Source organism: Myiozetetes cayanensis, unplaced genomic scaffold (assembly GCF_022539395.1).
Source record: "Myiozetetes cayanensis isolate MyiCay16 unplaced genomic scaffold, myiCay2020 scf1, whole genome shotgun sequence".
Classification (NCBI taxonomy): Eukaryota; Metazoa; Chordata; class Aves; order Passeriformes; family Tyrannidae; genus Myiozetetes; species Myiozetetes cayanensis.
Genome location: NW_026086604.1, coordinates 74,783,145 through 74,800,701, shown reverse-complemented (window position 1 = coordinate 74,800,701; position 17,557 = coordinate 74,783,145). Strand labels below are relative to the sequence as shown.

The window sequence follows — 17,557 nt, the reverse complement described above, 5'->3', positions numbered from 1 at the left end:
ACTCCTACTATTAACCCAGTACTGCCAAGTCCACCACTTAACCATGTCCCCAGGTGTCACATCCCCACATCTTTTAAACACCTCCAGGGATGGTGATACAAGCACTTCATCACCTCTAAATTGCAATAGTGTAACTTAAAGCAAGACAACAGAGTTACATCAGTTTTATATCATCATATTTGTCTTCTTCTGGACATCCACTTCAACAGAACAACAAATCACAAAAGTCTGTCACTGACTGAACTGACAAAAAGGCTTAGATGTTTATTTCTACACCCTAAGTTATATTAACAAGCATCATTGTGCTCAAACACACAGTGTGTTTTCAGAAGAAAGGTACGACTTGAAGCTCAAAATGAGTCCTGAGAAGACTCCCACACTCTGAGGTAAGGATTCCCATACTAGCAGCAACAGCAACAATTCCATCTAGCTCTGGGCTAGGCACTAGGACAGGAGGATTTCTATTGCTCATAAAATATGCACTGACTGCTTTGAAGTAACCTCAGTGCTAATGGCTCACACACTGTAATTTAGGGAACACTTCTCAGAGGTTGTTAAGTGCTTGCTACGGATACATCATCATTATGTTGGAGAAAGGTGCAGGCTCCCTATGCCCATATTTAACTAAATGTGAATCAGCTCTGAACTGAACTGAAAGCTGAATAGGCAGAATATATTTATGTGGCTCTCTGCTATGCTAACACAGTTACTCTGCTAAGTAGCTTATAGTACAGGCAGAGTGAGCCCACATCTGCCTGCAGCAGATATACTGACCACAGGAAAGAATAAGCACCTGGGGAACCAGGAATCTATCAGTCTTTAGTAATCTGGGTTTTAACTTTTAAATATAAGGCTTGTATAAGTGCAATGATTGGATAAGCAAGAGTGTCATGGGCTTACATTCAAAGTTATGTGTAAAACTAAAGCATTACTTAATTACTCTGATCACCCTAAAGAACCGATTCTGCTTTACTTCTAGTACTGGACAAGTTCCCCAGGGAAGTGGTCACAGTACCAAGCTTACCTGAGTTCAGGAAGCATTTGAACAATGCTATCATGTGTGATTCTTGGAGTGTTCTGTGCAGGGCCAGGAGTTGAACTAGATGATCCTTCCTGATGGGTCCCTTCCAACTCAGCATATTTTATCATTCTATGATATTTTCTACTTTCATGCCAATTCAAATAACCAAGATGAGAGAAACACGCCTCTCACTTTTATGAATTCTACATGTATGAGAAACTAAAAGTACAATTGTCACCCTCTATTCCTCATACCATGAGACTCAGGGAGTCCCAGCTGGAATAGTATTTACAGTTTATCAAAAAACCTCAGGAAAGTTTCAACTAAAAATAAGAGCTCAGTATCTGAGGACTTGCTTCCTTCTACTCTTAAAAAAAGAAGGAAAAGCTGAGATAAGAACATCTTCTACAGAACTAATTTTGCATAGCTTTCTTTCATTTAAAACAGTACATTCACACTTAAAGAATTTTGAAGATTCACTGTAGTCCTATGAAAAAATAAACAGCTATAAAACTAACTTTATTCAAACATTAAATAGTTCTTGTGTATAATTCCATGTTACATTTAGGCCTCTAAGTCAGTCTCTTCAATTATCAGAGGCTGATCTGCTTATCTAGTTCACTTGCCTGAATAAGCCTTTTCACACCTTCACTGGGAAGGAGATCCGTTCTGAAAGCTAGGAGAAAAAAGACCAGAAATAAATCACCAAAAATAAATCACCCTTACTCTGGTGTAGAGCCTTAGTGATGGTACATGTGGCAAACTACATGCTAAAATCATGTAATAGAAATGGACATTCTCAGAACATATAAAAACCTATGAGCAGCACTTTCAGGGCTTGGTGTTATATGTCTGCATGAGTACACTTTGTAAAAGCATTCTGATATCAGATGCTAGTACTGAAGCCTTTGCTGATGTGTCCCACATTTAAAAATTTGTGATGTGAACATTTTATATTAATATATTATTAAATTTTTTATTTATAATATAATATGTACTGCATAATATTTGTTATTTCATTTTTATTATGGTAGAATATGTACTAAAAAAAAAGTCTTTATTGAAGTCATTCTATCTTCTTGGTTTTATGGAAAACTGCATTAGCTATTGGATTGTTGTACTCTACCTATGATGATCCACGGGAATAATACACATACATATATGTACAGAACTGTATAAAATGAGAAAGATAATTAAGAAATAAAATTTCTGATATATATTCCTAATCTCTGCTAAAAATAGCCAGACATACATTAGCACACAAGAAATAGCAATAGACATAGCTAACCCTGATATATTAAAAAAAAAAAAAAAAAAAATCAAATGCATGGCTCAGAACAATAGAGTTAGCAGATATGTTTCACAGTGGAAAAAACTTGTATCCTTGAGGACGTTCAAAACAATGGCATGATATTTGAAAGATGGTGAAACGCCAAAAATTTATGAACTTCCTTGACAAATATTCATCCATATCTCAAAAAGCAGAACTAGTGCTATGACTAACTTCACTCTTTGTTGGAAAACAAGTAGAACTTTGATTGCACACAGTTTCCAAGTGAAATTTTGAATATCAAACTGAGCTTGACTAAATTAATGCCCGTGTTAGTAACAGCATTGTCTTACCTACTGTGTTAAAATGTTGTTCTTGGTGCACAGCAAGAAGCTGCCAAATTAACTCAGCACAAAATTGGAAGTTTGCTGAAAATTGGAACAAGACAGGGACGCAATACCACAGTCATCACAATTTCAGGAACACTAATAAATTATATTCTGTCATGATCATTCACTTCTATGTTGAAAGAGTAATATAAAAAAAATAAAATCAAAATGAATAAACATTTACTTAGAACTTAATCACTTTATAGGTAGGAAAAAATGACATGGAGAAAGAGAGTGATGAACTTTAACTAACCTGTTCTAATTCTGTAAAAATAGTTAGGATGTGTAATGCTAATAATTTCTCTTCAGAAGTATCTGTGCTCATGATCAGATTTTTTCTGTTATTGCACATGAAATTTAAGCTTGTTTGTATATTTTTTAAAAAATATTCCCTTTTTTGGTCTGTTTTCCAAACTAAGTGAGCTAAATTAAGCTATACATTGAAAGACAGATTTTATTTTAATTATGTTTAGATTTAAAACCATGAAAATGATAAAAAACTTAGTCTTTGGTGTATTCCAATTTTTCTCAAAGCAGAATAGTTGCTAATCAGCTGTGACAGCTCTCATAACTTCAGGATGACATCTTGAAAGAATACAATCACGCAGACGAAATGTGAATTACAGTTCTGTAAAACTATAAATCTTTTAGGGAAATTAATAGCAGAGTGGAATAAGAAATACTGTTTAACAGCTAAGAGCCTTTTCAGGAGAATTGACTGAACGCTAGCTTCTCCCTCTGAAGACTACAGAGAATATCATTTCTGTGAAGTGGTTGGACAAACAGACTGCCACATGCCATAGGGCCTGAACTCAGAAAGTGCCTTTTAGGAATTTTTAAGAAGCCAGGCTACTCATTTATTTGGAAATAAATTTGCCCAACAATTGTTTAGGATGGCAAGAGATTTCTTCTGGAGGAATCCATACAGTGTAACCACCTTTACACTGAGAAATCTGGTGAGTAGGAACTAAAGACATGACCTGATGACCTGAAGAAAGGATCTTTGAGAGTGTGAGAAAAATTAATGTGCTTCTGCTCTTCGTCATTCTGATTTAGATCAAGTTCAAATTCAGGTTTGTGCTGAACCTGGAAGATGAAAACTGCAAAATATATTTAACTAGATTTTACAATATTTATCGCCTGTCTTTTGCAAGTGAACCTTGGAAATGTCCTTTGCAAATGCTGAGTGAGGATCTAAAAGGGAGACAGTTTCCAGATACTCGAGCTTTTTTCATATTCTGAGAGTAAACTCCCCTCAGATGTAGCGCAAAGTCAAAGACCTACTACCAGGCTGCTTTCAGCACTTGGGATGCTCTAAGAGAGAGGTGCAGTGGTACCTGTGTGGTGACAACAGTGTCATCTGGATTGTGGTCTTCCTCAGTATAAAAAAATGTGTGGGTTCAGGACAGTGATCCAATGGAAAAGAATGTGCAGACACAAGTTTTATTTATTCTTTTAGATCTGCAAAAGACTCATTGAAATGCTAAAGAACCAGTGGAGTGCACTGACTGTTTTTTCTAAGAAATAATTCAGACAAGAAAATTTATTTCTTCAGCTGAAGTGGACTCTCCATATAAAAATTTAATTTGCCAGGCAAGAATAAGCAGATCATGGTTTTCAATGTTAAGAAAATACTTTAAGGTGGAGTAAATTCAAGAAGACACTGCCACTCTATGAGAGGCTCTTCAGGAAGATGCTTTAGACAAATGGTCACAAAATACAAAATCTGGCCTTTCAAGTCTGAAAAACTGCTTCAAAGTGTATCAAAAAGGTGAAAAACATACTGATGAAATTAAATTTCCTGCTTATAATGATATACTGATTGATTTTTATACTAACGTCCTGGATTAATTGTTTTCACTCATGTAAATTATTTATTTCCTAGAGATGCTAACTGTGGTATATATTCCTTTTTATGGTCTATACAGATGTTATATATAAGATCTCCATCACAAATGGAGGCTTTACCAGGTGTCTTCATGCAATTCTTTTCTAAACACTTAGGTGTTGGAGGTGTCTTAGACAATGAAGAGAAATTTCACCAGTGGAAAATGAGAGTGCGAGAAACTCTAGGTGAGGACCTGGATAAGGAAAGCACCTTGTGACCAAACTATGAACAGATTCAATGGACTAAGACAGCTTTATAAGAAAGTTTTAATGTCTACTGTTAATGCATGCTTTACTATACTGTACCCTTGCACTTTTATAAAATCCCACAGTTGTTTTTTCTTTATGTTCTGTCCCCATTTTCTATTGGTTACTTTGTGCTGCAATGCAGACCTCCCTAATAAGGTCATGTCCTTCCCCTACTTCCCTTATATTCATTCCTCCTATGATTTTCCTTATGAGTCAAGCTCCCTCCTTACCTTTCCTTGTATGTATTGTTCACAACCCCATTTCCAGAAAATTCCTCTCTCCCCCTATATAAAGGGGAGAGCGGGGAGAGACATTTTGAATAAACAGGCCTAATTCCTTCAGGAACCTGAGTAGGTTTTCACTTTCCTTTGGACCATGACACTTAGGAATGAATGCTTTTAAACTCCATTTCCATCAGTGTCACTCTACAGCAACATATATTTAATTATATATAATCCCTTACTCTGGTGTAGAGCCCTAGTGATGGTACATGTAGCAAACTACATGCTAAAAGCAACATGTGGTGGCAATACTTCTGAATTGATCCCTAAAAATGAAAACAACCAGCTTTCTAATGAGTTGGTCTTGTTTGAAGCCAGTCTACCTGCCAAACATCAGATTACACAGCCCTATGAAAGCAGTCATGTGAGGAGCAAAAGATCTTTTTAAGTTGCAACAGCTGCAATCAAGTTCATTTTTCCAGAGTCAAATGCAAATTCCACTCTGCAGAAAGAGATGCGAACAAGGTCTACAGCTCAGCTGAAGAGCCCTCAATTCAACTGGAGAGAAAATTATTCCCTCACAATCCTCCCCTGCTTATCTGCTCACATTGAGTCCCAACTCTGGAGCATTAGGAACTTCCGTTCACAGACTTGCTAAGACTCAGGCTCACTTGCCTCTGTGTTCTGGTTTTGGCTGGTGTGGAGCTAATCTTCACAGTGACTAGTATGGAAATAATTTGTGTTTGTGCTGAAGACAGCACTGGTAGTATAGAGATGCCTTTGTTATTGCTGAGCACTGTTTACGCAGAGCCAAAGCCTTTCTGTTTCTCATACTGCATTGCAGGGGAGAGGACTTGGGGTGCATGGGAAACTGGGAGGAGACACAGCTGGGACAGTGTCCCAAACTGACCAAAAAGATATTCCATACCATATGACATCATGCTTAGCATATAAAGAGGGATGAATAAGGGAGAAGGAGGACGTGTTCAGAATGTTGGTGTTTGTCTTCCCAAGTCACTGTTATGCGTGATGGAACCCTGCTTTCCTGGGGATGGTTGCAGACCTTCCTACCAGTGGGAAGCAGTGAATTAATTCCTTCTTTTACTCTGCTCGTGTTGTGTTTGGCTCTTCCTATTAAACTTTTATCTCAACCCATCAGTTTTCTGAGTTTTTTTCTTTCCCCCATCCCATTTGTGGGTAAGTGAGTGAGCAGCTGCATAATGCTTAGTTGACAGCTGGTGTTAAGTCAAGACACTCAGTCTATTTCTTGTGTTCACTCTGACTGTAACAAAGGGTGATGAAGAGGGCCTAGAGATGGTGGAGAAGAGGATCTATAGACTCGTTCTGTGTGTAAGAGACCCAAGAGTCATGCAGGTTTATAGGGCTGAATGATGTGAGGCAACTGGACTCTGCCCAGACATCAGTCTCCATTTCAGCCTGAGAAGGTAGCGTTCAGTGTCCTTGGTATGTCCTTGTTTATGCAGTAAATTAAGTAGAGCCTAAATCTTAACATATTTCAACCATTGCCAAACTAATTGCCAACAGAATAAAACTTAAACTACAACATATATCCTCTGCACATGTGCAGTAAATATCACTGTTTTGGGCACTTATTTTTTCTGCTCTGCTATGAGAAACTTTCCTTCCACTTCATGCTCATGTTTGCCAAACTGTAGCTGCCTTGACATTCCAGCTTTCATATTGCTTAGTCTGAGCATTCTGTCCTTTGCATGAAGCACACAAATGCCTGAACTGTAAAGAAGGTAAGCACATGTGTTTCCAGGAGATTGAAGAAATACCTGCACCACTGCATGCACTTGCTAGAAAGTTTGCTGAAGTTGTGACTGGAAAGGAAACTGGTATTTACATGTGGTTTTAACAACACTGCTAATCTGTGAGTTAAAGACCTGATTGTACATGGGGACTGTGGTTAGCTCACAGCAGAAAGTGGAACATGCAGGGAAATGGCCAGGGTCAAGACCAAGGACAGGCCTTCTGAAACAAATTGAAGGTATTCTGGGCAACAGTTATGGCTGATGGAGTGCTGTGTCTCAGTTACAACCTTGAACATGTCACTAAGGTAAAACACTTCCCACAGGAATCCTGAATGATATAGAAGAAAAAAAACATGGTTTCTGAAATGAAAAATGCCAATAATTCACATTCAGAGAAAAAGATCAATCTGATCGCAAGCCATTCTAAAGCATCATGATGAAGTATACTCTTGACTGTAGCTAGATATTACCGTGAGGAAACCTGAACTAGAGTGCAAAGGTTAACTACTGTCCCAAAAAATATTTTCAGAAAGTCTTGTTACAATATTGCAGAAGTATAAGTTCAAAGAGTGCAAGAAATATCCTTTGAAAACTGTTGGCATGTAGCTATGCTTTGGTCGTGCAAAGAGCTGCATATGTCTACCAGTTCTGGCAAGAAATTTTCTACCCAAGGCGATCCACTGGTTTAATGCACAACCTGTTCCAACACCTCCACAGAACAGCAGAGTCTGGCTCTCTAGGCTGTAACTGTGGTGCAAACAACATCAACATATAAGATCACAGATGTGGCCAAGTGTGAAGGGATGTTTTGTAAAACTGTCTAAGACAAGGTTGACTGAAATATTCCCCCACTTAAAGTGCTTAGAGTGCAAAACAACTATTGCATAGCTTAGCAAGTAGGATAATCAATTAAAATATGCAAAGACTTAGTATGGGACAATGCTTATAAACATTTCATTTTTATTACTCTTCTGTAGAATTTTAGTATGCATGATAGATAATTATCACCACTATGATAAGCTTCACCACAACTTTACAGCTGACTTCTTCTGATACTGTAATAAGATCAGTTTTATTCATTAACCAGCCTTAGTCAACCAGTCTATTCTAAAACAAGTTAAAAACTGTAAGAAAGGTGACAGTGTGACTACAATAAAGGGGAATGACAACTACTACCTTCAAGAGGCTTCTTGACCTTGAGAGTACAGCCCTCTGAACCTTCTATTTAGAAAGTGTTCATACTTGACTTTGTAGAAGCTTCATAGCTTTTAAGCTGTTTAGCAATTTGCAGTACCTTTGCATGAGAAGATCTAGATGTGATATCTCCTTGAAGAAAGAGAATGAATCTTCAAGAAATGCCTTCTTGGCTGTATAATACTATCCTCCTAAAAAAGAAAAGTTATAGGAAACTGAAAGATAAGTCTCATATTTAACCTTCTTGCTCTCCTCTACCTTTCCCCAATATCTCCACCCCTTAAAATTGAGTATTTCTTAAAAACTCTAGACTTCCCTAGTATGACTTTTAGCTGTGTCATAAATTTTATCTTGGAATGGAAATCAAGTAAAATGTTTAAATAACAAAAATAATGGTTATTAGACTATTTTACATCACTATTACAGCCAAAGTAAACCCTCTCTGAGTGTTTAAAAATATCAAGCCCATAGACCAGAAGTAATTCTTAATAAAAATCAAAAGTTCAAGTCAAACCGAACATCTAAACGACTTAAACCATGAATTTATGTTATCTCATTTTATTTTTTTTAATCTTCTGCATATCTTCTGAAAGCCACTAGATAAATATTCATGAGTTACAAAAATGAAAGTATGATCATCATCTTCACACACTTTCTGCTAGATTTTGCTTGATGTGTTCTCTACGGTGTTATTTGTCGCTGTAGAAAGCCTAAAGCCTCTGTGTTACCCTACCTTCCAATTTTCCACTTTCCAAGTGTCTTAGCCTTCATATGCACAGATCCCCTCCAGCTTTCAGAAAGCACCTCCACAGTACTCTAAAACAATATACCTTTTAAAATGTGTTGCTTAGAACACAATCTTTAAAACTAGTACATTTTTATTTACAGAGTTTTGAAAACTGAGTCAGTTTTAGATGTCTGCATCTCTAGTACACATATTTCCTCTGATTCTCGAGATGGCTATGGCAAATGAACACCAGATTACACATATGATTAAAAGAAAAAAAGAAATATTGGTAAATTTAGTTTTTAGTAGAGTCTGGAACGACTCTTCACATAAAATAGATATCTCGGGATCTATAGTTAAGCTAGATAGAGTAGCTGGTGAGCATTAGAGTGGCTACCAAAAATGATTCAAGATCTCACCTAAGCATATTTAATACATAGGATAAAGGTTGGATTGATAGCCCTGGAAAAAAACACCTGGTTTTCCACAGAACAGCATAATGGCAAAAGCTGCATGCAGTACCCACATGATCACGAGAGGGATCACTGTTATTGTGAAATCATACTTTCACTTTACCTCTAATTCAAACCCGTGGCAGAGAGACTGGCTGCTGGGATGCAGACATGGTAGGGAGGCATAAATTCCAGAAGGAAATATCTGTTTGATGAGATTAGCAATTGAGGTTTCAATCTGAGCTCTAGCCCTGAAGTCAAACTGGAGGAATCCATAGACAACCCTGTGCAAGAAATAATCTCTCCTTAGAATGGTTACATAGCAGAAATGTAGGAATATTTTCACTGAAGAAAAATAAGGGAAACTTCTAGGACTTAGCACAAAAACATTTAGTTTGAAGTTTAGGAAAGTGACTATTCAATGTCATTAGTCTTCTGCTCCTACTGAAGACAGTAAGGAGGCTTCCAACTTTATGGTCATAAATTATGAAATCTCTTTTAAGAAAACTATTATTTTTTTTAGTACAGTTTGAATCAAGCATTACTTCAATTACCTCATATCCACTACATAATTACTATAAATCTCATAGATTTATACTATAAAGATATGTCTATGCTACCATTTTAAAACTGTGTTTTGTGTGCAATACAGATAACTAAGGGGTTAAATAATTACTGCTTTAAAAATCCTCACATTTCATACTGCCTTGTATTTTAAGTTTTCTTTGTAATTATTTACCTGAATGAAAATAGGTTATATGGATTATAAGTTGTGAAAGTTATGAGGAATGAAAATCGAAGCGATATTGGATTCTTATTTGATCTTGCATATAATGCCTTGTAAAGTTTAGGTACGCAGGGATGGAAACTGTTTCAGCAGATCTTGGGGTAATTTAAAAGTCAGAATAAAACAAAGAGTCACATATCAGAAGAGTAAATTTAACTACTAAAAAAGGAAAGCAGAAACCCTTTCAAGGCTGTGGCAACAAAGATGTCTGACTTGTAAAATCAGGATGAAATTTATAGCTTGTATAAACTAATGTCTCATAATGACCTGCTGAAATCAGGTTCAGCAGGCAACTTCATCAACTTCAGCAGGCAACTTCATCAACTTCAGCAGGCAAATGCAATACCTTCTAGTGCTGTTCTAGTGCTGTTATAAATAAAAAACAAAGAAGTCTTCACAAAGATCTCTAGATTTTTAAGCTCTCATTACTCCAGGGGACATCAGTTTAAATAGATTCTTTCATTGACCTCTAAAAATGCCACTGCTTATTAGAAAAATTCCTATACAAAAAAAAGAGGGAAAAAATTATAAAATATACTAGTTCTTAGACAATAGAGTAGGATCACACTTGTTTGGGAAGAATACCTCATCTTACTCTGAAACAAAGTTGTATGTAATTATAACTATGGACCACAAACTTACTGATAGAAAACATAAATTTAAACTACTAGAATTCTTGACACTGAAATATATCAACAAGTCGTACAGGAAATTAGTGCTACAGTGAATCACAGAAGATAAGAAATGTAGAGAACTATTAACTGTGGTTTGATATTTTTAACACATTGTAGTGTCAATGTTAAAATACCCAATAAAATAAAACATACACTGCTGCTAAGATTTAAAATAATAATATATTTTTAAAATATAATTTCCTATAGGAGAAAAAGTAGTAGTTTTAACAGAGCATGTTTTAAGGCTCTCTATTCCCTACTATAGTTCAGTAGGATCAATATCTTTTTATGAAACTCACATTATAATGCCTTAATTCATCAGTTATAGTCCCCACTATTGATGATTACAACTATGCACATGCTCCATATTGTGAAAAAAGTACTATAAACTCCTTAGAAGTCAATTAAATACCACAAAAGCTTTGAAATTTTATTTAGTTAGTTTTCCTGATACTGTTTTAACAATCATAGATAAACATGACATTTCCATTTCAGAAAAGGAAGATCTCTTTTCCATCTATGAATTCCAGTGTCCTTGTTAATTACTAAATTTCTACCAAATTCAGTTCAGACCAGAAAAATGATTATTTTCATTAAAATATCTGTCACATATTTGTTCTTATGGGTAACAAGTGCATTAAAGAGATTGAGAAGATATATTTACAAAATAATACCTTTTTTCTGATCTTTCCCTCAATCTATTCTGTACATAAACATATTAAATAGTCTTAGGTACTTGGAGATAATGTGGCAGAAACCCCAGACTGTGTCACACTCTAGATATTCAGTGTCACAGGGAAATGAAGTGTACATCTGAAGCAGTGCTGAAGATGTTGTTTGCCTGTCATGCCTGCTAAACATCAGCAGAAAGAGAGCATATCTGCTCCTAAAATTCCGTAGCTACACATAAAAGTCCTTATACTGACCTTAGTAGATGGAAGTCCATTGAAACTGGGCTCAAACTTTTTATAAAATAGTAACACTTGTTCTTTGTGATGCGTGTTAGCTAGCTGGGTGTAAGTAGCAAGATGTTGCAGTGGAGGGCTGCAGTGGTAATTTCTGTGATCAGTGACTGAATACAGCCAGTTCCAACAACCCCACTGCACGGGGGTTCATTAACTATAAGGTTTATACTAAAAGAATTCAAGAAAATTGTAGTTTCTTTGGACACATATCTCCATACTTGCACCTCTGCAGCAGGAGAATTTGGAATTACACAAACAGAGGTGTCAGCTACTGCATCCCTGTAACATCTGCTCTTGCTTTGGAAGGTTCTGAATCTTCAGAAGTCTAGTTGTCATACTGAGCAAATTAAATTCGGTTAACAGAGGCTGATTTTAAAACAGTCTGCTTTTAACATTTCAAACACAAGTAAATGAAGCCAGATAACCAATGAAAGTGTTTCCAAAATGTTTTCCAAATGCAGTAGTCGAGATCTATGCTCATCATCACTCTTATTTTTACTGCCTAGCAGATATGAGGCCTACAAAGAGATTTTTAAAAGATAAAATTTAAAAAAATAAGAAATAAAAATTAAAAGGTAAATAAACTGTTGATGGACAATGTTTGTTCATCTTAATGAATTAAGCTTTCTCCCTTCTGATTTAGTTTAATTCTTAAAATAAACAGAAGTCTTGTGGTTAAAGAGTGAAAACCACGTTTTGAAGGGAAAGCAAAATAAGAGTTCCCAAGAGAAACGAAAACAAATACTAAAACTTCTCAAAGTGTGCATTTAGAAGTCCATATGACTGATCTTTAAAGTGCATACACATCTTATAAAAATTACCTATTTTTGAATTTACACATATCCAGTTACATACTCCACACACAGTTTAAGTCATCAATAGCTCAATGAACAACGCATTAGTAAAATACTTTTGATGGAACTTATCTTGTAATATGAGCTTACTTCAAGAAGGAAGACGTACTTTTTCCCCTCAAAATCCCTGATGACATCCAAGGTCAAAACAAAGATTTGGAAAATACAAAGAACTCAAATTATTAAATATATATGACTAAGGACAAGAGGGCACAGGTTTAAGCTCTATCAGGGGAGGTTTAGGTTGGATATTAGAAAGAAGTTTTTTACAGAGAGAGTGATCAGGCATTGGAATGGCCTGCCCAGAGAGGTGGTGGATTCACCATCCCTGGAGGTTTTTAAGATGAGGTTGGATGTGGCCCTGAGTGCCATGATCTAGTAATCACAGCGGGGTTGGATCAAGGGTTGGACCTGATGATCTCGAAGGTCTCTTCCAACCCAGTTAATTCTATGATTCTATGATTCTATGAAGTATCCTACTAAGAATAGTTTGCACTGAAGTTACTGATGTTTTTTAACTGTACTAAATTTAAACGTATGCAAACTAATAAAGGAGTAAGGAGAAAAGATGCTCTTGTCTTTATTTTTACTTGTAATATGTAAAAAATGTAATGTATACCTGCTGTACTCTTCCATTTTCCAATGTTGTCTTAAATATGAGAGAGTAAGATGAAAAGACAACAGGTCAATATAATTTATCTATATATAAGGTGTTTAATACCTTTAAAGGGCTACATACACAGAGGAAGGAATAAGTACTAATATGTCCTAGTACATTTTAACAAACATTCCACACTAAAAGAAAACCATAGAAAATATAACAATTCATTACACTGTTCTATTCACCTGAGAGAATAAAAATAATTGTAGTGGATCTGTCTAGGTATTTTTATAACTAGTTCTCTCTTGAGGTACAAAGAGGAGAAAAGGTTTTCCATTTCAAACATTATGTTTTACTGGAACATAAATTAGGATAGTTACTTTCTTAAGTAGAAAACTTGCTAAGGAAGGTAGAACACAAACAGAAAATGACTAGTAAGTCACAACCAACCAGTACCTGTCTATCTAATCCTGCTTTCTCATGATTCTCTTGTACTGGAAATTGTCATGGCTAGACTTCACGAACGAAGATTTGAGAAGGGCTCTACCCACGCTTGCTGCAAGTGCACTGATGGCTAAAAAGGCCAATGCGAGATAGACAAGTCCGGTTGCAGAAGGCACAGCAGAAAGACTCCCCAGGTGATACAGACGAGACGTGATTCTTTCTGCGTTGTCTTTTCTCCTCGAGAGTGATCCTGCGTGTGTTCTCAAAAGCAGCAGCAGCGTTATAGATGGTGTGTCTCCAGGCCTCCCAATTGGAGGCCAGGGTAGACCAATGGTGATGATCAATATGGCCAAGGCTGAGGGATTGTTTCAGGCAGTCCTTGTACCTCCTCTTCGGGGCTCCTCTCTTGTGGCAGCCAGCGGCAAGTTCCCCATAGAGCACGATCTTAGGGAGGTGGTAGTCCTACATCCTGGAGACGTGCCCTGCCCAGCGCAGCTGTGTTCTCAGCAGCATGGCCTCAATGCTCGTGACTGCTGCCTGTTCAAGGACAGACGTGTTGGTCATATAATCCGTCCAGTGGGTGTTTAGGATTGTACGGAGGCAGCGCTGATGGAAGCGTTCTAAGAGACACAAGTGGTGGCAGTAAATGACCCATGATTCAGACCTATATAAAAGAGTAGACAGTACAATGGCTCTGTAAACGCTGATCTTTGTACTCTTCTTCAGGTGTTATCGGAAATGATACTCATGAATCAATGTATTATTTGCTGCTTTACTCCAGTTCATGTAAGTTGCAGCTGTAAACAGAGTGCTGTTGATATGCAGGATAGGGTAGGATGAAAGCTGCATTCTGTCATATTCAGAATTTCTAATTATACTTACTTAGCACAGTTAGACACAAAAATTCAGAAACTACTAAACTTGGCAAAACATGGCTAAAATTGAATAAGGACTGACGTTACATGACAAACAAATCTCACAAATAAAAAAGGAGCATGCAGCTTTAGGCAAAATAATCAGACAGCTGATGTCCACTGAACATTCAGCACAACTGTCTGGTTTCAATGTCAACACAAATTTCTTTCTAGAGTATTTTATCAGACATACCAAAATTGTTTGAATCAATTCAGACAGAGTTGGAATGTGGGACTGCTTACCCACTAGCTGGTGACTAATGGTTGATATGGAAAAATTCCCCTGTTTTTTAGATGTCTGTCTGAATGTCTAATGATGGATATTTGGGGTTAGATTTCATTATCGGGCTCAGAACTATGTATGCAATACTTCACTATAAAAAAAAGTTTGTGTGATTAAGCTCTGAACTCATAACAAAAAAAATTCTGTTTCTCATTACAAGAGTGTTTGTCATATTACAAAACTGATTTCAGCTTCATCTTATTCTTCAGTGTGTTTGTTAACTAATAAATATTCTCCATCACTCACTGCTTTAATAATGCCATCAAACCAGATTTGAACATATGAAAATATGAGAAAGACTAGACAGACTATACTTGCCTTTATTTTCCAAGTCTATAGTTGCATTATTTTCTAAAACTAAGTGCAGGAGTAACTGTTCTTATGAATTTTATATTTTTTTTCTTGGTATCAAGTTGCTCTTAACCATTGTTAATGTCAAATTTCAGTCTTCACAGCATTTATAGTAAGTTTGATGAGTGCAGTTTATCAATTCAAATGATTTGTGATTCAAGTAGTTTTTTCCCTCAAGTCAGAATAAGTTGCATAAAAGTGTTTTCACTGAAACTAATAGTGTATTCAATTAGTTCAAGTTAACATTTATGGAATATACAAATGAAGCTTGACAACCTTTCTGACCTACAACACTGGTGACATGAGGTGAAACTCTGGTCAACAGACGCTTGCCTACCCTTCTCTTTAATACTGCTGATGTTCAGACTAGACTGCCCAGACAATATCTGGACTACAAACTCTTACAACAAAGACCTTCTTAATCAGGTAATTTTTCCTGCCAGTTCTTTCTTGCACTTTCTACTTACTTGCACTTTTACTGTTTTCCAAACAGTTTTACCACTAAATAAATATGTTGATTAAATAATTTTTATAGTGGACTGTTTTATCAATCTGTGCAATGTTTGATAAAATAGTAATCAATATAAATTATCAAAATTCCTTGCACTCCTGCATTACTGAGCTGATGAATCACAGGGTTAGAAGTGTAGGACATCAGTTGAACCTGATGCTTTCACTGCTACAACCTCTTTAAATGCACCATAGGCACAGTCCTCAGAATGTTTCCTTCTTGTATATACATGACTTCTCTAAACATTATGTAGGTTCATTTGCCCTGCCCTTACTTCTTTGTGTTTCTATGGTTTTCCCGCAATGGTACTTTTACATAACTTTATTTTGTTATGAGTATTTCTATAGTATTTTACTGTTACTGATTTTTTGCAGTGGGTGGGAGGGTTTTGTTGTTGTTTTTTTCTCTACATTAAGTCCTCAGATTTCTTGGTATTAAAAATAAAACGTCAAGGCTGGAACACATATGGCCTTCTTATTCATGGTAAAAAAAGTCATGTGGAACCACAAGAAATATAAGATCTTATTTATCAGGAATGGTTCTTTGTAAAACAGAGTTGGAGGACAAGGAAGGGATTATGTGTAAGTTGGACATAGATACTACTTACTCTAAAAAAGACCTGCAAGAAGGAGTTCAAATCAATAGTCTAAAACATGATGTATCAAGTATATCCTAAAATACCACTATTAGTCAATATAACATGCTCCCACTCTTAGTTTTCCTATTCTTTTTTAATCATAAAGCAAATAAAGCCAGGGAGACTCACTTCCCAACTTAACATTTATTCTATCTCACAGCATATATACTTGGCAACTAAAAACCTATGATTCACACTTTTGCTCCAAATAATTTCATTAATGAAATATAACAATATCATCAGGTGTGAATGAAACCATCTTAGTCCAGATCACTGTATAACATGACACTCAATGATTTGTAACCTACACTGACCACTGATATTGCAGTAGGAAGGATTGATGCTATTCCCAACCTTAAACTGAAGTCTCTACTCCAACCTTCCACTATGTCAGCTATAAGATGAGATAGGTTGCTCAGTGCCTTAGTCAGTAAGACCTAGAAAAACTACAAGTATGAAAGCTACAAGTATGAAACCTGTATGGGCAACCTCTTCAACTGTTTGACTCTTCCCGCAGTGAGAAGGCCAAACTTCCGTCACCATTGTCTCCTGTAAATCTACCAGTCACTCCACTTGTTGATTTACAAGTGAACAGAGACAAAAAATTTTCCTTCAAACTGAATGAAATCTGCATGCCATTAGTCTCAATTCAGTCTTCTGTCCAGGATAACTCCTCTTGGATTTTCATTTCATCATGCAAGATTACTTTAATTGCAACAACTCTGAGCTTTCTGTTTGAGCACTGACTCCAAAATGGTCAGTCATTCAAACAACCTTCATGAAGGGGTGCTTATAGAAAAGCAGCACAGCACAAGATCCTAGTTGACTTTAGCTGCAACAAAATGGGATGACTATGTGGATGCTTAGGTCAGCAAAACTGTACTGTAGTACATTTTAATGAGAGCTGTACATTTGTGCAGCTCTTCAGCCCTGGTAGTAAGTCAGCCACAGAACTAAATCCCATATGAAAAAAAAAAAAAGAGAAATCACATGAAAGTTACTTTTTAAAAAAGAAAATATAATATTATTTAGCTAGGCAAGAGTAAAGATAGAATCAATTATGAATTGCAGAGACATTCAGGCTGGAAAAGCCTCAGGAAGTCTCTAGTCCTACTAAAGCAGGGTCAGCTCTGAGGTCAGACTAGGTTGCTCAGGGCTTTACTAAGTCTGGTCTTGAAAATCTCCAGTACAGACATTCAACATCATCTCTGGGAATCCTGTTCCAACACTTGTCTGTCTTCATGGCATGCCCACTCCTCCCACCCCTTAAAACGGAATCTTCTGTCTCTTTCAATTTATGTCCATTATTACATGTCATCCTGTCACACACATATCTAAAGAGCCTGACTCC

General features: G+C 36.4%; 1 long non-coding RNA gene across 1 annotated transcript; it reads right to left on the bottom strand.

Annotated features, from left to right (window-relative positions):
• Positions 1–1,646: 1,646 nt before the first annotated feature.
• On the bottom strand, positions 1,647–13,848 carry LOC126648261 (uncharacterized). The gene is made up of 4 exons (XR_007630773.1): positions 13,523–13,848; positions 9,310–9,469; positions 8,107–8,197; positions 1,647–1,697 (listed from the first exon to the last, which is right to left on the bottom strand). It is a non-coding gene; the product is annotated as an uncharacterized LOC126648261 (long non-coding RNA).
• Positions 13,849–17,557: the final 3,709 nt, after the last annotated feature.